Genomic DNA, 24,217 nt, shown 5'->3' on the forward strand with positions numbered 1-24,217 from the left:
TAAATAAATCTTAAAAAAAAAAAAACAGAGAGAGAGAGAGAGAGAGAGAGAGAGAGAGATTACCACCTGACACACATCTGCAGTTGCTCAAGTGAACAAGACCCCATGGCGAGGCTGATATCACAGCAGCAGGCAGTATTCAGAGGAAAGGGGGTGGATAATTACTCTTGACAGGCCACGGCAGTGAGCACAGTCTCTAGTCAACCATCAATAAATCTCAAGCCTACCCAAGACTTGTTTTTAGCATTCTTGCAGGTCTCAAGGTCCCATTTTATCTTTAAGTATGACTGTATCTCCTCCTAGTCTCTGGTATTGAAAAATGTGCAGGGTTAAGATGGAAGCTGGGACCAGAACGTCAGAAGATCAGCAAGACACAGTCACAACTAATCACACCCGTAAGATCAAAGACCGGCCATACCATGGTGAGTGCCTCTCATAATCAGATTTTACCACAGCTTTATTCCTTACCCATTAAACAAGTTGTTTCCATCTTCTTCCATAGTATCACATGGTCACTGCTGGGTTGCCTCTTCTCTATCACCTACGAGGGGAAATAACCAGTCAGCATGGGCTGATAGACGGCAAGAGCAAAAGCAGCTTTGTAACATTTATTTGTAAATTTAGAAAAGGATTAGTATATCACAACACACTGAAATCCCTACAACTTTTTGACATTGACATTTAAAAAAAATAGGAAACAGTATGACCCATATTTCAGCCAAGAGCAACCAAAGATTCAGTCATTTACAGGGAGATGAGCCATAAAGGCAAGCATTAAGGGCCTTCTTCTGGGAAAAAACAAACGTCTGTAACGATCACACATTGTCTTTGCATATAACCTGAAACTGTCAGAACTGAAAAATCATGCTAATAAAAGTACTCCAGTGTCAAAGGCTAAGCTTATCTACGCACAAGTGAAATGCAGAATAGTTTAGAGCTGGTGTGAGACGACTCCTTGGTGTTAGCTGGGTTTATGACCTATATGTAAGCAGCAAGTATCTTTAAAGGCAACATATTCTGTACACAAGGATATTGCATTAAGCAAAGACAACTAACTACAGCTTATGAGTCCAATAAATTACACATGTGATCATTTTTTAGCTTTCAGATGCTTTACTTGAAAGTTAATAAAACTTGATTGGTTGTGCTGGCTGCTATGTAACAGGACAGCAAATCCTCTCTTTTATCAGCCTAATGGTGAACACAAGAATTCCTCTCAGAAGAAAGTTTCTTTTCGAAAATATGCACCCTTGATATGGGGCCCCACCTCTCAGGTCCGGTCCCCTTAGAGTGGGTGGTTCCTGGAAGAATGGCTGTCAAGATCCCAGAATGGTTGTCAAGAAAGGGAAATTGCTCTGCATTGTACAAGGCAAAGAATTTGTTGTTTTATCTCTAAAAGGGACTGGGAGAAGAATGTTGAGAGGGACGGAGAAGAAAAGAAGAGCCAGCACAATAGGGCAGAGCTGGGGCTGGGTGGGGGTGAAGAGCTCAGGCCAAGGACAGCTGACAGTTGTCGCATTAATGCAGAGCTGGCTCTCTCCACCTCTATTTTGCCGCCTTTCTTTAGTTAGGTATACAAACCCACAATGCCCTGTGTGAATAGGGCCTTTCTGAAATTCAAAGGCACCATGTTTCACATTTGGGTGCACTTGGTGCAAATCAGTAGCACAGGGCAAGAAAGACTGGGCCCACAAGGCAGAAGAGGTGCAAGACTGTGAAACTCTTGAATGCTTTTAGGAAGAACGTTATCTACTCTACATTATAGGCTGCAGGTCTGAGGCACTTACCCAGACAAACTACACTGACATTGTATAGACAGAGCCTCAAATTCAGACACCATTCCCCTCTCTCATCCAAACAACCTGACTTCCAAAGTAACAACACCCCTCCTCTCAAAAGCTAGTTACAGTTAAAGCCAAGTAATTTTAATTTAACTCTAGATGCTCCCTCCCCCAAACTAAGTAATCACCTCTACACTCAATAGTCCGTTGGATATGTAACCACATGGAATTTATGCTTAACATCCTTACTTGATGCTAGTCTAAAGGCTATGCAGGGCGTGGTGGCATACTCCTTGGATTCGAATGTTTTAGAGGCTGAAGCAGGTGGCTTTCTGAATTCAAGGCCAGTCTGCGCTGTGGTGCTTAGTAGCAAATGCAGGGCTTCCCTCATCAAATAAGCACTCTATCAATAACCTACAGCCTTTATGTTTCATCAGAGAAACAGAGGCTGTAGCTTGGTGATTAAGTGCTTGCCTGGGATGCTCAAGGCCCTCAGTTCAAATCCCACCACCATAAATCTCAAATGAGATCTGACTCTGTATTTCATTATATCCAATAAGACACTAGAAGGAACTGCTCCTCGATAAGGGTTGGTACAAGAGCATGGAAGTGAAAAAGCCTTAGATTTAGAATCAGGGGCTTGAGCCTATTGTCCAGGTTACCCACCTATGAGCCGTGAGACCTCGGACAACTCACCTATGGCTTGGAACCCCTGCACCTCCTCCATTATAATGGATATAACATCAGCTGTGCTCCCAAAGATGCTGCAAAGATCAATAAGAACTGGGTATAAATGCATTATAAACAGACAAGAACTGTACACATGTGATATTATTTTGGTAGAAAAGAACCTGGTACTTAAAAATTCCAGGAGCTCTGAGCAAGCTGGGATCAAAGAGCCAGGTCATCTAGGCAGAATTCAAAGAATTCCAAAATGCGTTTGCCATTTGGTTCTTCATTTTAGTTAAATAATATCTAGTTTAAACCAACAAGCTTCATAGCGGCTAAAGGACATAATTAGATGAGAATTCTAGACTGAGAATTTCTTCTAACTGAAAACTAAAGTAAACTAGAATGAACTAAGGGTGACGCTTAGTAGGAACACACCCATACTCGGTAGGTGTGAGCAGCCGCAGAGCAGCCACAGCCATCACCTTAGCCTGCACCACAGCTCACACTTATCACTTTGGAATTCTAATCTTACTTTTTATACCTCTACATAAAATAAATACTGTTAATTGGGAGAGTCTAACCTTCCAACATATAGTTACACTATTTTTAAAACTAATTCTGCCATCAGGCACTCCTTAGAAATACTAGAAAATGGGCTGGAAAAATGATTTAACAGCTAAGAGCACTCGTGGCTCTTCCAAAGGACTTGGGCTCAAATGTCAACACCCATGTCAGGAGGTTCACATCTACCTGTAACTTCAGCTCCTGGGGCTCCAGTGCCCTTTGTTGGCTCCCAAGGGTACCCCCCATAAACAGATGATATAGATAGATAGATAGATAGATAGATAGATAGATAGATAGATAGATAGATAGATAGATGACACTGGGCTGGAGAGATGACTGTTTAAGAGCAAAGGCTGTTCTTGCAGAAGAGCCAGGTTTGGTTCCTAAGCAACTATGTCAGGTGGCTCAAAGCACCTGTAATCGAGCTCCAGGCAACCCTCTTCTGGAGACCCTCTTCTGGAGACCCTCTTCTGGAGTCTGTGGGCCCACCTAGAAACACACAGACACAGACAAGGACACACACAGAGCTGCAACTTTAACAGGGAGGGGACATGTGGAGATGTCCACTGTAGTCCTACCAGACATCACTGCTGCTGGGGCGGTTCAGACACATTTGCTCTATCAGGTCTCAAAATGAGATAGGTGGCAGTGGCATTTTACAAAGTGGGGTCAGACTTCGTAAATTACTTGCCCCCCCCCCAAGGGAATAGACTGGGGCCAAGCACTTTACTGATGCATTCCAGTAACCAAGGAACATAGTTCACAGCGTGTGCCTACGGTTTGAAGTTACTGAACTAGGAGTTGTCCTTTTCCACAAAGCACTTTTAGAACTGACCAAGCAGAAAACAGTACAGTAGAAGTCTTTTTAATGCTTGATTTAAGCTCCTTAAAATATAAACATCGAGGTGGCGCACGCCTTCAATCCCAGCACTTGGGAGGCAGAGGCTGGCGGAATACTGTGAGTTCGAGGCCAGCCTGGTCTACAAAGTGAGTCCAGGACAGTCAAGGTTACACAGAGAAACCCTGTCTCAAAAAACAAAAACAAAAACAAAAAATAAATAAAAAATAAACATCGGGCCTAGTGTGGTGGCTCATACTGGCACTGCAGCCACTCAGGAAGCTGGGCCAGGGGAGATAGATGCTCCAGTCATGTACAGCCTTGACTACCTGATCTAGAGCCACCCTGAGCCACAGGATAAGACCCTAACTCTGAAAAGCAAAGGGGGAAAATCTTGAAAAATCTCGAAATGTAAAACATATACTTTTGTCAGTTTTAAAATTTACCAAAATAAGCCAGGCACGGTGGGGCATGCCTGTAATCCCAGCATTCAGGGAGGCAGAGGCAGGTAAATCTCTGTGAATTCAGGGCCAGCCTGGAAAGCAAGTCCAGGACAGCCAAGGCTACACAGAGAAACCCTGTCTTAAACCAAACCGAACCAAACCAAACCAAAAAAATCACAAAATAAACTGGGTTGTAGTAGCACATGCCTTTAATCCCAGTACTCAGGGGCAGGTAGGTCTCAGTTTTTGAGATCAGTCTGGTCTACAAAGTGAGTTCCCGGACAGCCAGGGCTACACCAAGAAATGAAATATAATTTAACAAAATAAGTAGATCACAATAAGAAAACTATTACTTAAATTTCACAAACAACAGTAAACTAAGAAACATGCGGTGATATGAGCCATGGATAGATGTAGCTCAGTTGCAGTAGATCCCTGGCCTAGCAGGCCTGAAGCCATGGCTTTAATCTTAGCATTTTGGAGTGGCAGCCACAGAAAGAACACGAGACTCTGTTGTAGCTCTGGACAGAAAAGTAATCACTGGTAAGCCATTTCTACTCTGCAGTATGGACGTTATCTGTGAGTTCAAGTCTAGCCTAGTCTACACAGGGAGTTCCTGACCAATCAGAGCTGCAAACTGTTAAGTCTTTTTTTTTTTTTTAAGTAAAATTATAAAGACTGCAAAGCAAACTAGGGTGGAGGATCTAAGACCACCAGAAGAACTCGGAATGCCTGTGAAAAGGAAGACAGCAGGCAAAACTGAAGAATGGCAAAAACTTCTACCTCTAGACTTCCACTCTGACTCCTGGTGGCCACTAACTGAGGCTGAGAGGTTTTCTCCTCCAGGAAGGTGACTGGAGAGACCCTGGGTTAGACATACCTAGGGCAGCACAGCAACGTCACGGGCAGGAGTGGTGAGAAACGTGCAGGGAGACAATGGTGTTCTAGGACAGCCAGCGCTGCACGGAGAAGCAAAGCAAAGCAAACCCCCAACCCAAAATGTTTATTCTTTCATGCTACTAAGGGGAGAGACTTTATAAAAAATAAAAGAGCTGGGAGATAGCTCAGCTGCTCTTCCAGAGGTCCTGAGTTCAATTCCCAGCAACTGCATGGTGGCTCACAACCGTCTGTAAGAGCATCTGATGGCCTCTTCTGGCCTGCAGGTGTACATTCAGATAAAGCACTCATTTACATAAAATACATAAATAATAAATCTTTAAAAAGAAAAAAAAGATGTCAGATCTTGCTAAATTAGCCTAAAGGTTAAAACAATGTCAGTCAAAATGACAACAGGGGATTGAGACTATCTCAGCTGTAAAGGGCTTGCTTAACATCAATGTACAAGGCCCTAGATTTGATCCCCTAGCACAGGAAAGAAGGGAGGATGGAAACGGAGAGGAATGAGGACAGGAAGGAAGGGTTCCACATATATTTAATGTAACAGAAAAAGCAAATCCGTAATACAGCTAAGAGGAAGAAATGTAGGCAATAACCTGGAATGCTGAGTCCAAGAAGCACAAATAAGGAAAATTTAAGGCTAAAAGTGATGAGTTGGACTACATGAAGTTCAAGGATGTGTATTCAATAAAGAACAACACGGAGTTAACAGAATACACTCAGGTGATATTCTGATGGTGCAACTGTGTATAGCTATGAAGTTTATAGATTATTATAATCATATCATTTCTAGTTTTTATAGGAAACAAAGAACACAGAGGCACCTCACAGAAGGAAAGCAATTCACTGAAGCATGAAGAAAAGCTCCAGCTCACTAGTGCCGTGCAGCTACACTGAGACATCACTCTAGATGGCAAAGGTAGCAATGTAAGTATTAGCAGTTTCAGGAACACCCTGCTTGTGGGATGGAATGTGATACATTCATTCAGCTCTTAACAGCACTTACGCCACCATGGCACTCCTGGGTCTGTATCCCAGAAATTCTAAATGATGTCTGCAGTATTGGGCTCTGCACAATTGCTACTGGTAGTATTGTTTGCAGTAGCCTAGGTACCCATTGCTATGGGGATCTATGTACACCACGGAATACTATGCTACACTTAAGACCAATTAGCTAAGTCTGCATCCAGCACAAATAGACCTTCAAAGAGTAAAAGTGAAAACCAGAGAAAGATGGCATTTCCAGGAGATTCCAAAGTCAAATTCTACAAAAGCAGAGTGAAACCAGATACTTTGTGACTAAAAATAAACACCCCTATTACAAAATATTTTACAAAGATGCATATAGAATTAAGAGTTTATATGAGACACATGACAAAAGAGTCTGTGGGGAAGGAATATAGGAAAGGTGAGCACAGGCCTTTGTCCTCTGCCCAAACCTTGGCAGTGTAAAGGTGCTCGTCTGGGCAGGCAGAGGCAGCTGGATCTCTGTGAGTTTGAGGCCAGCCCAGTCTACATAGTGAGTTCCAGGACAGCCAAGGCTACATAGTAAAAAATCTGTCTCAAAAAAACAAACCAAGACCTTGAGAGATGGCTCAGTGTTAAGAGTGCTGTCTACTGGTTCTGGTGACCTGAGTTCAACTGCCAGCACCCACAAAGCTGTTCACAACTGTCTCTAACTCCTGTTCCAGGGGATCCAACACTCTCACACAGACGTACTTGCAGGCAAAACACGAATGTATATAAAATACAAATAAATTATTTTTAAAAACAAAGCTTCCCAAAACTCAAAAGAAAACCACTTTGCACTCACACATACATTAATTTATGCAATAGAACTATCTAAAAACCTCTCACATGGCAAGAGTTACGTTTAATTCATTTTTCTTTTAATTTAAAAAGTCTGCTTTCGCTGGGCGGTGGTGGCGCACGCCTTTAATCCCAGCACTCGGGAGGCAGAAGCAGGTGGATTGCTGTGAGTTCGAGGCCAGCCTGGTCTACAAAGTGAGTCCAGGAAAGCCAGGGCCACACAAGAGAAACCCTGTCTCAAAAAACAAAAAAGTATGCTTTCATCAGGCATGCAGGGGGAAAGCAAATTACACTACCATACATATGTTTGTATATACATGACTACTAGAGTGAGAAGCTCACATGTGTATGCACACTGTACATTTTTTTTCTGTACAGGGTTCTCTGTGTAGCCTTGACTGTCCTGGACTTGCTTTGTAGACCAGGCTGGCCTCAAATTCACAGAGATCTACCTGCTTCTGCCTCCCTCAATGCTGAGATTAAAGGCATGCGCCACCACCAACCAGCTTTTTTTTTTTTTTAAGATTTATTCATTTTTATGCATACAGTGCTCTGCCTGCATGTTCACCTGCAGGCCACAAGAAGGCATCAGATCATATTATAGATGATTGTGAGCCACCATGTGGTTGCTGGGAATTGAACTCAGGACCTCTGGAAGAGCAGTCAGTGCTCTTAACCTCTGAGCCATCTCTCCAGCCCCTGCCCCCTCCTTTTTTTTTTTTTTTTTTTGAGACAGAGTTTCTCTGTGTCACCTTGTTGTCCTGGACTCATTCTGTACACCAGGCTGGCCTCGAACTCAGAGCGATCCAATTGCCTCTGCCTCAAGTGCTGGGATTAAAGGCGTGCACCACCACCACCCGGCTCCTGTGCTGCACTTTTTATTGTGGGTTTGCAAATGTGTGTGGCCTGAATGTGGATGTGGATATGCATGTGGAGGCCACGGTCAACACCATGTGTCCTCAAACACGGACACATGGTCAATGCAAAGTGACCCTCTACCCCACATCCTCTTAGGACAGAACATGAGGGTTAAAAAACAAACAAAAATCCTGTTACTTTCCCCCTTTTCTCTGATCTTTTTAGACAAGATCTAGCTCTAACCGCCCAGGCTATCTTAAACGTGTGGCTGTCATCTTGCCTCATCCTCCTCAGTGCTGGTACCCGAGGGCAGGCCACCATGTCAGGCTTTGTATTTCTCTTTTTATGTCAAGTGTATGAGTATAGAGCAAATTCCTGTGAAAGTTTAAATTCTAATAAGCATAGTCAAATTTTGCTCCAAGAAGTTTCCCTTCCTGACAGCAGTGTACAAGGTTTTCAGCTTCCCCACAACCGTATCCTAGTGGCTAGCACTGACTTTTAAATCTTTGTCAGTCTTACATGTAAAAGGGTAGTAAATTTTATGTTTCATTTTACATTCATAATTATATTTAAATGCTTAGAAGTACTACTGAGTTTAAAGCTTAGGTAGATTTTACAACTGTAACAGCTGTAGACTAATATGAACTGCTTATAGAAAAAAAAATCAAGGGCCACATTAACAGTATAATTGGGGAGGCTGGTTTTGCTTGACCAACTAGGGATTTCAGCATGGAGTATGCCGTGACATCAACCACAAAGGACACAGGTGTGTAATCAAGACATTCTTAGTTGCTTTCCACTTGGAATACAGTGATAAGCTCACTAGGCTCTGCCGCACATCTGGAACACTTGGTTCTACAGTCATGTATTCACTTTCCTCTTTATGCATTTACCTATTTTTGCCATTCTGACAGTAGAACCCAGGCCTTGTCCATGTTAGGGAAGTGCTGAACTATACACCCCAGCCTTTCCATCTCTTCTTCGCTGGTAATGCCTCTCTGATCAATACACCTTGATGACATTTGATATAGTGTTGCTTACAAATCTGATCTTTTCTAGGTGCTATAAAATACATAGGCGCAATTAGTATCTATGAGCATCCAATAAAATTAACATATAGGTAGCTACAAAGAACATAGAAAAACGAGCAGAGAAGTAAATGCTGGGGCCAGCCAACATGGCTCAACGGAACGTATTTGCCACCAACCCTCATAACTTCCATTTGATCCCTGGAACCCACACAGTGGAAGGAGAGAACCAACCCTCACAAGCTGTCCTCTGACCTCTATGAACAATATGTGGCCCACAACACACAACACTAAATACATTTTAATAAGAAATAAATCAAGAAAGAAAGAAAGGAAGAAAAGTAGATCTTAGCATTGGCTGTCCACATGGATACCCTAGACATTCTGGGAGTCTTCCTTAATGTGGTGGTTTGAATAGGAATGTCCCCCATAGGCTCATATATTTGAATGTTTGGTCATTAGGGAGTGGCATTACTTAAGGAGGACTAAAAGGTATTGCCTTGCAGAAGGAAGTCTGTCACACACCCCTCCCACCCCCGCTTTGGGGTTTCAGGAGCTCTTCCTGCTGCCTTCGAATTCAGATGTAGAACTCTCAGCTATCACATCTGTTTTGTGCCACTGTGTTCCCTAACAGACGATAGTGGGCCTCTGAAACTATCCCAAACTAAACACCTTCCTTTTTTAAGAGTTGCCATGGTCCTGGTGTCTTTCACAGCAACAGAACACTAATAGACCTGAAGAGTTATTTTTCAGCCAGGCGATGGTAGCGCACGCCTTTAATCCCAGTACTTGGGAGGCAGAGGCAGGTGAATCTCTGAGTTCAAGGCCAGCTTGGTCTACAGAGTGAGCCCAGGACAGCCAGGCATACACAGAGAAACCCTTTCTTGGAAAACAAAACAAACAAAAAGGTTGTCCTTTTAAGGGTTTACTTATTTTATTTGTATGTGTACATGCCTTCATAAGCTGTGTGCATTACATGAGTGCAGGTGCCCAAGAAAGCCACACTATGCACTACATTTATGCACCTGCAGAGGACATAAGGGGGCAATGGATCCCCCGGAGCTGGACCTGCAGATGGTTTTGAGTCACCCAAAGGAGGTCTTGAGAGCTGAATTCTGGTGCCCTGTGATGCTTAGGTATCATAGCTAAATGTTATTTTGAATCCCAGCTCACTCTGCCTCTGCCTCCTGAGTGCTGGGATTGCAGGCACACTCTATCTTGCCTTGCTGGGATCTGGAGTTTATAAAAACAAAGCACCAATTCAGACCCACATACTCCTAAGTGCCCACATAAATGAGCCGACCCTTTCACAAGTGCTGATTTGCCGTCAAAGGCCCACGATGACAAACCTATTAGCAATGATGGCTGAAATAAGCCATTCACACATTTTCTTACCCAATTTTCTTCATGACCAGCTCCAGGTAACATTTTTTTTTTTTCAAGGAGAATTGAATTGGCTCTAACAGGGACCTTGACCTTAGTATCCTGATAAATCAGTAGCTATTATTATAAAAATAAGCACCATAATTTATCTGCCATTCTAGAAGGATTTTAGCTCAAAACTGATAAACCAATAAACCTCTACCCATCCTTGCTTTAATTTTCAAATAAAATTTATACTGACAAGATAAACGAATCCTTCAGGCTATTTCAGAGTCAAATGGTCTTGGCTTTTAGCCCCTCCCACACAGGCCTGTGCTGGTGAACACACACAAATGACCCTGCACATCTTCTCCATGTCAGAGACTGAACGGAGGAAGAGACTAGGAGGCAGGAAGGAACAGGACCTAGATGTGACACATGCTAAAACTTAGCAATAATTTATATTTTGGTCACTCAGCTGCCTTTTGAAAAAGCTGATACAAGGGTAGAACCGCCTTTCCTTTGGAAAGCTGGGAGGCAGATACAAGCATCTTCCTAACCCACCAGCAATAGCGCTTGCTGCCCTCCACTCCCTGGCAGTCACTGGCTCAGCGCAAGCAGCACTGCTGGGTGGCTTCAAAAGACAATGCTGGAAGCCTGCTATTCTACTGGGCTGGGAGCAGCAAAGAGCAGTTTCCTGGGCTCTAAACTATGCAGAGTGCCCTGCTAATCCTCCCCAAATCCCACAGCACAGGGGTGGGGGTGGGGAGCTACACACAAACTATCAAACTGAACCGCGGGCAGTAGCGATGGGCTACAGAAGGTCCTAGTGTTCCTATATGTGAGGAGAGGATGATGGAGAGGAGAGAGACACACACAAGCCTTTCAAACCGTGCAAAAATTAGTTTTACCCTGATTCTTCTGATGTGCTTGCCAACATCTGCCCCCTATCATTTGTCAGCCCCCACTCTATGGAAGGCATGGAGTAGCAGGCATTTTCACACAGCGAGGCTGGGAGAGATGCTACCAGAGTGTAAATTACTAATTAGCTCAAAGGAAGACAAAGAGAGAAAATACCTGTCACAGAATGCTGTTTACAACTTGACACATAATAAAAACAACCCTGAACATTTCAGAAGAGCCCTTACTTTCCAGACTTCTATTAACATGTGAATGGAGAAGGAATGGTATTATAGTCTTTAAAAACTGTCCGTGTCTCAGAAACAATAACACATGATAGAAACAATGCTTCCCAAATAATTTGTAATTTTCTCCTCCTTATGAAAGGGAAGTGTTTCTAATTATTACAATCAGCTTTTATAAGGAGCTATATTTCATAGCTCTGATAACAGCTTAAAGAAAGGAAGAAAAGGAAACGACACTCCCAAGTTCTGTGTTTCATGTTTGTCAGAAAGCCCTATCAGCCCTCTGGCTTAAGTATTCACACCCGGAACATCATACAACGCTGGAGGCTGATTGGAGGTGAGATGGGGTCAGTTCATTTCAAGTGAAAACAATGGAAAAGACTCAAAATTTCTGTTGGGAGGTGGTGGCCATGTTACTATTTCTACAGATCACCTCACTGTAAGGCAGACCTATTTGTATGAATCCCAGTCGACGTTCCGGAAACAGCGCCCTGTGTATGTTGTTCCTTTCCAGCTCCTTGAAGCTGCATAAAGATCTTGAAGACAGGGTATCACCTCAAAGATTTCCTGGCACGGCTTAGCAGTTGTTTCTCACACAACCACTGTCAGGCAACATTAGCAGCTACTGTGTCAAGGGTGTGAGTTCCAGGAGGTTCCTGACAGAAAAGCATTCGACAACACATTTTTTTGCTCCTAGCAGGACCCTCCTACCTGTCATTCACAGGTGACAGACTCTTTCCCAGTATCTGCTAAAGAGAGCACACTGTATAACCTTACCACGTCCTCCTAAGAGTTACTTAGGACTAAAACCAGGTAGCTCAGGCTGCCCGGATGTTATGGTACTCCTTCTGCCTCATCTCTTGAGGGTGAGATTCCAGGTTTTGAACCAGTGCCTCTGACTTCTAAATTCAATATTGACAGCACTTCACAATAAGGGATCTAAATGAAATAAAATATATACCCATCTTATTCCCTTTCATTGTTTTCCAAGATTATTTATTTATTTATGGACAGGGTCTCTCTATATCTCACTGGATGTCCTGGAACTTACTTTGTGGACCAGGTTGGTCTCAAACTCACAGAAATCTTCCTGCCTCTGCCTTCTGAATGGGCCATCACACCCGGCCCCTATTTTTTTATGTACATGAGTGCATTTACATGTATGTATGTATGTAGGCATGTATACCACATGCAAGCCTTCCGTGCTAGAAGCCATAAGAAATCATAGGATCCTCTAGAACTGGAGTTATAGGCGATTATGACCAGGACTTACAGAGGTGCTGGGAATTGAACTCAGATCCTCTGCAAGAGCACTAAGTAATTTTTACCATGGATCCATCTCATCAGTACCTTCCCTTCCCTTTCTTTCTTTCTTAAACAAATGCATTTGTATTAATTTTCTCCTATATTACTTGTTTGAAAATACTTAGAAAATGAAGCAAATCAGGTGAAAGAAAAACAAGTAGTCGTTTTAAGTAAAGGCATATAAAATCTCTTCCCACCATTCCTGTAACTTTCCTCAAGACTGAAACACTGTAATAAAAATTCATAGTCATCAAAATATAGGTCACAGTAGTACCCCAGGAGTTAGACTCCCTGGCAGACAGACAGATAGGGAGAGTGACCACAGCTAGGTAATAAAGGTGTCAAATTTCCAAGCTGGCCAGCTTCTTCCTCACCCCCTAGACCTAGCAGCTTTAGTCTCCCCCATCAGGTCCCTGACTAGCTGGACAAACTCAAGGTCACGTTGGGAGGAGTAACTTAACAGTTTCAGACCAACCAACCGTCCTGTCTTCAAACTGACCAGGCCTAGGGGAGGGGAGGAAGACACTGCAGAGGCTTTGAAACCCCATCGCTGAAGAAGAGACCTTCAGCTGTATGCACAGGGCCTAGCTCTCTGTGGAGGGTGGGGGTGGGGTGGGGGGTGCTGCATGTGCTTCCTCACCCTCAGCAATGTCCAGGGTTCTTTTCTTTTGTTTTTCGAGACAGGGTCTCTGTGTAGCTTTGGCTGTCCTAGACTCGCTTTGTAGACCAGGCTGGCCTCAAACTCACAGCGATCCGCCTGCCTCTGCCTCCTGAGTGCTGGGATTAAACGCATGCGCCACCTGGCCAAAGTCCATTTTCAATGCTGATTTTGACTGCAGTGCTTGAGGTTTCTCTGCTGTTACCTGTTGAGCCCAAGCCAGACCCCTGGGCTATATCAGCAGCACAGGCCTAAACCTGCCGAGCTCGGAGGGTGCAGGCACGAGGTTCAAGAGTTCAAGGCAAGTTTCAGCTACGTGAAGCCCCGCTGCAAACAACAAATACCTTAAATCTCAACAGGTGTGGACTGGGACAGGGGCATCTCTGGGTTCAGGCCAGCCAGGGCTACACAGTAAGACACAATCTCAAAAACAAAACCAAAAAGTCACCAACAGAAGCTTCTAGTCACAATTTGCATGCTCAACAGCTAAGGCAGACACTCAGTCTCAGTAGTCTTGGCTTTCTGTCTGTCTACAGAGGCCTTACTGTGCAGCCCAGGCTGGTTTTGAACTTGTGCGTAATCCTTCTGCCTCCGACTACCAAGTGCTGAGACTCCAGGCGTGACCCACCACACTCAGCAAGCTTTGTTTTTAATTTTAATGACTAAATCGATCATTTCACCAAGTGAAAGCAGAGTACTTAGTACATTTTGTTTTGTTTTGTTTTGTTTTTCGAGACAGGGTTTCTCTGTGTTAGCCTTGGCTGTCCTAGACTCACTTTGTAGACCAGGCTGGCCTTGAACTCACAGCGATCCGCCCGCCTCTGCCTCCTGAGTGCTGGGATTAAAGGCGTGCAACCACCACGCCTGGCTCTTAGTACATTTTTTTAGACAGGCATACATTAAAAGGAAAATAGCTATGTTCCGAGCAGATTTTTCTTATGGAGGCATAACTTCCATTTTTCCTCAAATAGCAATAATCTTTGAACTGAGTCAAACTTCAGAAGTGGGCAGGTAATTTGCTATAGGAGGTAGAGAAATAACTCAGCAGTTAAGAGCACTGACTGCTCGTCCAGAGGACCTGGGTTCAATTCCCAGAGCCTCACAACTGTCTGTAACTCCAGTATCCAACACCCTCACACAGCAAGGCACTATAAAATTGTTTTGGGGTTGTTAGTTTTGCAAATTTTGGGGTGAAAATTGAGTAGAAGCATAGGAGAACCTTGCTGTGATACGTTATTAGGCGTCACCCTTGTGATCCTGGTCCTAGGTCCACCACATATAAAGAAAAAGAAAAGGGTGGCATAGGGTGGCAAGCTCCTGGAATCCCAGAGCTGAGGTGACAGAGAGAGGTTAAAAATTCAAGGTTAGCTGAGAGCGGGGAGCACATGCCTTTAATCCCAGTGCTCAGGAGGCAGAGGCAGGGGGATCTCTGAGTTCAGCTTACTCTACAGAATGAGTTCCAGGATAGCCAGAGAAACCTGTCTCATAAAAATGAAGTGGAAGAGCCGGGCGTGGTGGCGCACGCCTTTAATGCCAGCACTCGGGAGGCAGAGGCAGGTGGATTGCTATAAGTTTGAGGCCAGCCTGGTCTACAAAGCGAGTCCAGGATAGCCAAGGCTACACAGAGAAACCCTGTTTCAAAAAAACAAAAAACAAAGCAAAACAACAACAACAAAAAAATCAAGTGTGTGTGTGGGGGGGAAACAAGGTCATCCTTTTTCATACAGACAGTTCCAGAAGACTCTAGGCTGAGCTGAGCTATATGAAACCCTATCTTTAAAAAGGACGAGGAGGAAGAAGTGTTTGAGAACAGAATCACAGATCATTTAGAGATTGGAAAGGCAGCTGGGCATGGAGATGCACACCTTTAATGCCAGCACGTGGGAGGCACAAGACTGAGGAGCTGATGGGTATCAGAGATGAGACAAATGGCTATGTACACGAAGCACTGGGTACTATTCCCATTGTCAAAAATGAAAACAAAACAGCCGGGCGTGGTGGTGCATGTCTTTAATCCCAGCACTCTGGAGCCAGAGGCAGGCGGATCGCTATGGGTTTGAGACCAGCCTGGTCTACAAAGCGAGTCCAGGAGAGCCAACGCTCCACAGAGAGACCCTGTCTTGAAAAACAAACAAACAAACAAACAAACCCCCCCAAAAGAAACAAAATAAAGAATAACATATCACTAAGCTAACAATTGATAAAAATAGCATTTTTGCTAAAAGACTATTAGTGAGCAAATATGTCTTTGTAGAAATAGAGAAGGCACTTCATCTCAAGGGTCCTATATTTCACTACAGTAAACAGTAAGAATCCTGCCTCAGAACAGCTGTGAGAAGTTGGTTTACAACAGGATCTGGCACTAGAGGGTCACACAGCTCATTGATACCTTCCGTTACCAGGGAATAAGCAAGGTTTTCGTTTTTGTTTGTTTGCTGCCTGCTTATTTGTCTTTTGAGACAAGATCTCACCTTATAGCTCAGGCTGGCCTGGAACTTACTACATAGTCCAGGTTAGCCTCAAACTCCTGGAAATCCTCCTGCCTCAACCTCCTAGGTGCTGGGATTACAGAAATGGGTTACCATACCAGCTAGAGCTTTTGTAAGTGCAACAATAAGCACGCTTTTTTTCCCCCTAGTAAAAGACTGAGGCAAGAAGAAATAAATACAAATACATCATTAAGTGTATGCCGATCAGAAAAAAATATAGATTCTCCTGAAAATAGTTAAATGCTAGAAAAGATTACCTCCAGGGTTCCCTGTTGCCCCCTTAAATCTATTTAAAAAAAAAAAGGGATGACTTCTGATCTACCTGGGATGACTTAGGTGAGATAGTGACTAAAACTTCAGATAAAGGTCTCGTCCCATCCAAAGACTCTACAATTAACAACAACAAAACAACAACAACAACAACAACAAAAACGGTATAACCTACTCATCCAAATCTGAAAATATAAATAACTTTTATTCTTTTTTTGGTTGTTTGGTTTTTTGAGACAGGGCTTCTCTGTGTAGCCTTGGCTGTCCTGGACTCGCTTTGTAGACCAGGCTGGCCTCAAACTCACAGTGATCCACCTGCCTCTGCCTCCCAAGTGCTGGGATTACAGGCGTGCGCCACCACGCTCGGCAATAACTTTTATTCTTAGCAAATAAGATCATAACCAGAATGAAAGTTAAGTTCCATTGACAGCTGGGTGTGGTGGCCAGTGCCTCAGAGTTTAGGCAGGAAGACTGCCATAAACTTAAGGCTAGCTTAGACTACACAGAGGTTTCAGACCAGGCTGGGCTACAGTGTGAGGTCGAGTCTTAAAGCAAAACCAGAAAACTAGGCAGAACGCGTCTTTACTCCCAGCACAGGAGAAGCAGAAGAAGGTAGATTGCTATGAGTTCATGCCAGCCTGGTCTATCCAGTCAGTTCCAGGTTAGCTAGGGGCATCCAGGGAGACCCTGCCTCAAAACAAAACAAAAAAAATTAATACCCGGTGAATAAAAGAAAACACTGTCAAAACCTCACATTGGAGTCCGTATGGTAAATCATAATGTCTGAATTAAAAGATGGTCCATCTTCAGCCAGGCATGGTGACCCATCTCTTTAATTCCAGCATAATGGAAGCAGAGGCAGGTGGATCTCCGTGAGCTGAAAGCCAGCCTGGTTAACACAGGAAATTCCAAGCCAACCAGGGCTACTTGAGACCAGTGTCTCATGAACAGAAAAGAGCATTCATTTCCAGTTTTAGGAATGGAGTTGAGGGCTAAGAGTGCAGCTCTTGGTAAGAGTGTCTGCCCAGCATGTGTGACACTCTGGGATTCACTACTAGCACAGAGCAAGGAAAAGAAAGGAAGTGGGGAAGGGAGGAGGAGAAGGGAAAGGGGAGATGGGGGGGCACCAACGTGAAACAAGCATTCACAACAACAGTCAGTGGCTTAGCACACTAGAGCAGAGTAAAAACAAAAGGCAGGACTCAAAGGAGCCCCTCCTTTGAATGAACTTGTAGCTTGTATTTTCAGACAGACATACAGATCGCCTCTAGACCACTGCATCATAAAAATGGCATACCTTAAACAGAGTACCACACAGTTGTTTAAGGCAGTACCTTAAACAGTCCAAACACAGCTACAGAGGCTACAGAGGCATGTGCACGTACCTCACAGAAACAGGCATCTCATATTAAGGCTACTTTTCATTTTCAAAGTTATTAATTTCCAGACTAATCTCAAAATAAGCAGCAAAAATGTTATTAAATTTTTTTTCTGTAAGATGCTGAAATCATTACCTACTTTGAATCTGCCTAGCTGAATTCAGAAAATAAACCATAAGCTTGCCCTTAGCACTGCTAACCCAGAGTTCTGATTTTAAATTATACACACACACACACACACACACACACACACACACACACAGAGGGGGGGGGGAGTTCTGATATCCACAAATCAAAAGCAAACTTTGCTAACCCTTACCAATGCCAGAATCCTAAATTTTACCACGTATGCAAACATCACCAAACAGGAGCAATCTAAAATCACACAATTTTGGAAAAGGAGGCTAGGCTTTTCTTTTTAGAGACAGTACTAGTCCAAGAGGTGGGTATTTGCTTTTACTTCTGTATGCTTGTTTCAGACAGACTCTCATGTAACCCAGGCTGGCCTCGCACTCACTCATGTGCTGCCCCTTCTACCCTGGGAGTACTAGGACAACAGGCAGGCACTCCCAAGCAGTGCTAGGGATCCAACCCAGGCCTTTACAAAGGCTGGGCAAGCACTCTACCAACTGAGCAAATACCCAGTCCCCAAAATAGGGGTTGATGACGACGTCCTGCCTTGCTGAGAACCAAGCCCAGGCCTTGCACATGCTAGACAAGAGCGACACCACCAGCAATACTTGCAACCTCTTCAGGACTTCAAGGGGAAACAGTACCATGTGTATCCAAATGCACACCATTGAAATAACCTTTAGAACAAGACTAACAAGATGGCTCAGTGGTTGAGAGCACTTGACTGGTCCTAGATTCCCAGCACCCACACATAGCTCACAGCTGTCTGTAACTCCAGGTCCTAGGGATCTGACTCCCTCTTCCGCAGCAATCCTCTGCAGGCACCAGGCATGCATGTGGTACACAGAGATACATGCAAGCAAAGCACCCATACATATAAAATAAATTTTTTTTAAATCTCAAAAATAGTTTGTCCCTCCCCAACACCTCCTGAAAGGAAACTCTGTATTATCTTTCAAGTTATTAAATGAAAAGTAAATATTCAATATTCTTAGATAAATGTAACCACTTTAGAATGCAAATCTTTAAAACACACTACCAAGAAAGAATGACCTAAATTTTGTCCCCAAATTCTCATCTTCCCTTTAATCTACAAAATGGCCTTACAGGGCCTGAGGGATGGTTTACTGGGCAAAGGAGCTTGCTGCCAAGCCTGGGGACCTGAGTTCAATCCTCAGTATGCACATCATGGTGGAAGAGAGAACCAACTTCAGCAAGTTGTCCTCCACATACATACAAATAAATACATGTAATTATTTTAATTAAAAATGAGTCTTACAAACCTGAAGGCTGTAAAGAATATGAATATGCCTTTCCAATTTGCAATCATAGAATAAAACATGCAGCGAGGCTGCAATCTTATGGCATTTGTTTTCATAAAAGGTATTCAAAAATGTTTTATGTAATTTAAAACATGAGCCCACCGTTCTGAACTCTGCACAACTCTCCACACTACCTTTCTTTATTACAGTCTTCAAAACTGGGGAGTAAGAAGCTACATCATGAAAAATGTCCCCCACAAAGCTGAAAGCAGCATAGAACTCAATGCCCTCAGAGCCCTGACTCAACCTTCTCCCAACCCCAAACTTCTCTGGTTGGTTACTCCCCTCTCTCTGAAATGATTTCTCCATATTCCTCAGTTGCTGAAAACAATTAAGCAGAAATCTGGCTGATTAATGAAAACAAAAACAGTCATATCTTTCTTCCCCAATGGGGCACTCTTTGATGGAAAAGAAAATGCTGCCGATTAGACACCCTGCCCAGCAGGTATAAAACTGTTTTACCAACCACCCAAACTATCACATTACACAGGCACATTGTAAATAAGCACAACTCAATTTACCCTTTAGCACATTAGTGACTAGTGAAATCAAAAGGGTTTTAGCACCCAAGGCTGGTGATTTTTTTTTTTAATCACACAAGAACAAAATCAAGTAAAAATGGGTCTCATCTTTTCAAAGTGGTCGTGAAAGTGAATTTTCAAGCAATGACTGGATTCCAGACTCCTTGAAGAGAGAAAAGGGTTTCTGGAATTTCCTACTATTAGGGACAAAAGAACTTACAAATTCAATACACATTTCTCTTAACAAAGAACTCGTGTGCTGCACCCCCACCTGGGCCCCTACTTCTCAGGTTTTCCCCTTGTTTCTTGGTCCCCTTTCACTCACCATGGTTCCTTATCTTCTGCACCAAAGGCCCCTACACTGGATTCTTCACTACAGCGTTTGTGCCCTGCCCCTTCCAGACCTCCTGGGGCACATCAGGGCAAGATGGACATTCGGTTCCCACCCCTGTGCAGCCCACTCCAGTTCTACCCCCATCAGGACTCCCCTAATCTCATTTCTCTATCCTGACTCCCCATCCCGTCCTTTAGATCCCAGGGCCCATCTCCTCCTTGCTCATCTTCTCGGGCTGCTTTTCATCCCGTCTTTTCACTCCACTATCTTTACCTCGCTGAACCTCTTTAATAAACAACCCCCAGGTTCCCTGTCCCAGATCACCATCACTCCTTAAACCCCACTTTCCAACGTCCTTTTCAGCTTTTTCTTTTTCTCCCAGAACTGTCCTATTGACGCCCAGCTCTCAGCTTGCTTTCCTTTAGCCCTTCCACTAACGCTCCAATTTCTGACTCCCCCTGGTTATGATCCAGTCTTTCCTGTCTCCCTCACTTTGCAGAATTTACACCCATCACCGGCTGCTGACCCACACCTAGCTGATCCCACCCCAGCGGATGCCAGCCTTTCAGCTCATCTCCAGCTCTGCACTAGTTCACACCCTTGTCACGTCTGGCTCTTAATCACTCTCTCTCTCTCTCTCTCTCTCTCTACTCCCAACTACTACCCGGCTCTGCTCCTTCCTTGTCTTCCACTTGGAACTCTTCTGCCTCTGGTGCACCCCTCACCCCAACACTACCCACCTGCCAAGCCTTGCCTCTTCAGAACCCCTGCTCCTAGCCCTGACCCCGGATCCCTCTTCCCAGCCCCGGGCTTCCTAACCTCATCCCGGGGCCAGCCTGGGTTTCTTTCTCACTCCTCTCCCCGGCTTCTAGCCCTTTCTCCTAATCCTTCTCATCTCCTACTCAGCAACCCCCCCACCCCACCCCAGCCTGCCTTCCCCTCTCTCCCCCCAAGGCTTTCACCTCAGAACCCAGACGTCGCCCACCCCGCCAAAACGCAACGCCCGCGCGCCGGGGCTTGCGCCTTCGCTGTCGCCGCCCGCCGTCCCCGCCCCGAGCGCCCCGGGCCCGCCGGCGTCGCGGCCCCGCCCCCTGCCGCCGCTCCTCCCGCCCGCTAGGCGCGCGCCGCCTTTGTCGCCCCTCACCCGGTGTGTTAGGGGATTTTTTTTTTTCTCCTTTAAAAGGGGAGGGCCGGCATGCCGGGTCCGCGTGTCCCCGCCTCCGAATGTCTGCGCGGGTTCCCAGCCACCGCGGCCCCCCACGCCCCCCGGGCCGCCCCCTCGGCCGCTCCGCCGGCCCTCCGCCCCCTCCCCACCCCCCTCTATTTACCGCCATCATCAGCACGCGCGAGCTGTCACCAGGGCGCAAGACAAGCGAGCAGACCACGCCCCTTACCGCCCATTGGCCCGCCTGCCAGAGCCCCGCCCCCGGGGCCCGCATTGCGCCAACGGCGCACCTCCCGGCCGCGACCCCGGGCCCCCGCGCCCTTTCCGCGGGTTCGCGCCGCAGGAGCCGAGCTTCAGGTCAGCGGCGGTGGCGGGCCGCGTGCGAGGCAGAGACGCGCCGAGCGGCGCGGGAGAGTCGCCGGCAAAGTTTGGTTGAGGCTCAGGAGGGTGCAGAAGAAGGTTTCTAGACAAAGAGACTCTTAAAGGTACAGAGTCTAGTGTCTGGCCCTCCTCCTTAAAGGGCCAGGCGCTCTTCTGACACAAACACACACACACCCCTTTTCCGTCCATGCATCCCCGATTTGTAAAGAAATTCTGCGCGAGTTCCGCGTACTCCGCAGCTTACCTTTAATACTATGTCTCACTGCTCCAAAGAGGCCTTTTCCACTTCCGCGTGTATTTTTTCTTTTGTTTTGTTGTTTTTCACTGTGTAGCGACAGCCATGGAACCTGGGATTTCCCGAGGCAGCATTTGCAAAAGTTACTCTTGGCGCCCAGCGCACACGTGTGGACTTTTGCCACTGATGACCCAGGCGGTATTCAGCTGTTTTAGGAAGATCCTTTTCGACGAGAGAGGGAAAGGATCATCGCCTCCAAATGGGGACTGAGAAATAAATCAGACCTAGGTGGCAGTGGCCCTAAGGACTTCGGAGAGGGATGACGTCCATTGTGAAACAGAAAGACTCTCCCTTGCAAGGTAGGCAAGCTTCCTGGGCACATTGTCCTGACAGACTTGGCGGGGCGGGGGTGGGGGGTGCCTCCAAATAAGATAAACACGGTTACAACACCCAAGACAAGGCTAAGGCAGGTAAAGACATTTTTAAAAGAAAAACAAAATGTGTATTTATCTACAGTGGTTCAAGGCTCTACCTCTGTAAATATGAAGGAAGCAAAAAGGGCAGAATTTAATAAAATCAAATGTGGCAAAACAATCAGGAGGCAGAGGGATGATATTGCACTCTTTCTTTCTTTCTTTCTTTCTTTTTCGAGACAGGGTTTCTCTGTGTATCTTTGGCTGTCCTGGGCTCACTGTGTAGACTAGGCTGGCCCCGAACTCACAGCTATCCATCTGCCTGTGCCTCCCGAGTGCTGGGACTAAAGGCGTATGCCACCACGCCCAGCTTTGCATTCTTATATTCTGTAGATGGCATAGTGAGTTCAGGAAGAGTTTTGATTAAGTAACAAGACCTGTCCCGAATGTAGCATAGGCAGGAGCCTGAGGACTAAGGGCCTGGGATCAGTTCCCATAGTGATGACTATAAGAGCTCTGGGGACTCAAGATCCCTAGAGCCGAGACTTAGTGCTCCCTGCTGTAACCTGTAGTAGCTCTTTTTAAGGAATACTAAGTTGTAACTCCTTAAATGGAGTGAATGTAACAATAAAAACTTTTAAAAAGTGTTTCTCCCCTCTTCCCCAGTTCCTAACAGCTTTCTAGGAGAGGACTGTATCTTATTCAGCCTTCCCTAACAAGGTGCTTTCCTGAGTGAGGATTCACTTAAAATTTGAGGAAGTTGTAGGCTTAGAATAGCTAGGGGCAAGACAGTCCCACCACTGTGAGCACACATTTCATCTTTCCTTCTTGACGTCTGTGCCGCTGGGGAAGGCTCTTAAGCGCCTTTCAGAGGTTCTCTGAGACCCAAACTAGTTTTAAAATATATTGAAAGTAATCGGCCTTTGTTGTTGGAAAGTCACTTGATAAAAAAAGGAGTAAGAGCAAAGCACGATGGTGTAGTGGGTAAAGAGGCTTGCTGCTGAGCCTACATTTCCGGCTCCATCCCCAGGATGCGCATGGTAGAAGAGCGCAGGCTGTCCTGACCGCCCCACCAGAAACACTTAAGTGTAATTTAAGCAGGGGTGTGTGTGTGTGTGTGTAATGCCTCCAAGAGGGTCCAGCACAGGAAGCACTCAGCAGCACCACGCCTGACAACCTGGATTTGACTCCGGAAGTACATGGTGGAAGGAGAGAAGTGATTCCCAGACATTGTCCTCTCACAGCAACATGCATGTGCACAGACACAAATACAAATAAGTGAATACAGGTTTTTTTAAAGGCTTAAAAGGAACAATGAATACAATTGCTGTTCCCTTACTACAAAAGCCAAACCAACTTTAGGAAATTGTATTAACATCCAAGTGTTCTTTGATGGCACCATATAAACACACACAAACACACATGTATGTTTTAACATGCATAGACACACATGCATGCATGCACACACACACATACATATAAAAATGTAATGTTTCACTTCTATCTTGGGTTAAACACGAACAGTTTTTGGTTCTAAGTAGACATCTCCCCAGGTATGGAGGCACACACCTATGCTTCCAACTTAGGTCCAGAGTTTGAGGTCATCCTCAGCTCCATTGAGAGAAGTCAGCCTAGGTAAATAAGATTCTGTCTCAAAAATCAAACCAATTAAAAACCCAGGGAAACCCAAAATTAAATATATTTTGTTGTTTGCTGCTTTTGTGAGGCAAGGAAGATACCTGAGTTGTAGGCCAGCCTGGGGTATGTCATATGTTCTAAATCAACCTGGGCTACAGATTGGTCTGTCTCAAAAACTAACAACAACAAAAACTCAACATTTATCCTAGTCCACAGATGATCTATACAACTGTGTTCATTTACTTGGTTGCAAAAATTACTGTGGAATCACTGTGGGTTGGAGGCCAGGTGTAGAGTACATAACACTGTGTGCTACAACGACATACCTTGTTTCTAAAAACCAAAGCTGGAACAACAGCATCAACCAGACATGTGGCCCGCCCCTTTAATCCAGCACTCAGGATGGGTCTCTGTGAGTGTGAGGTGAGCCCTGCATGCATAGCCAGTTCCAGGCCAGGCAGAGGCACACAGTAAGAGTGTCTTAAAGGCGAGCCCCCCTCCCCCCTGCTACTCAACAATGACTCCATAACCTGCCAGGTTCCCTTTCTCCCTGCAACCCCTCTGGCTCTAATTCTATC

At 45.0% G+C, this 24,217-nt stretch overlaps 1 protein-coding gene across 11 annotated transcripts in view; it reads right to left on the reverse strand.

The window, feature by feature from the left end:
* The window catches only part of USP49 (ubiquitin specific peptidase 49), a 57,895-nt gene extending 36,691 nt beyond the window's left edge, over positions 1-21,204 (reverse strand). For 2 of the 11 annotated variants that reach the window (XM_084752986.1, XM_084752985.1), the window contains exons 1-3: positions 19,799-20,707; positions 2,478-2,545; positions 469-541 (exon numbers count right to left, since the gene is read on the reverse strand). The gene's annotated coding sequence lies outside the window, so the exon portion shown is untranslated. Of the gene's footprint in view, positions 1-468; positions 542-2,477; positions 2,546-3,431; positions 3,507-4,505; positions 4,590-19,798; positions 20,708-20,951; positions 21,093-21,135 lie in introns of those variants that run through there. The other 9 variants (XM_084752992.1, XM_084752989.1, XM_084752988.1 and 6 more) reach the window with 9 other exon arrangements.
* Between the last annotated feature and the right edge of the window lie 3,013 nt (positions 21,205-24,217).

The sequence above is a fragment of the Acomys minous genome, assembly GCF_964271855.1.
Source record: "Acomys minous genome assembly, chromosome: 13".
In the NCBI taxonomy this organism is placed as follows: Eukaryota; Metazoa; Chordata; class Mammalia; order Rodentia; family Muridae; genus Acomys; species Acomys minous.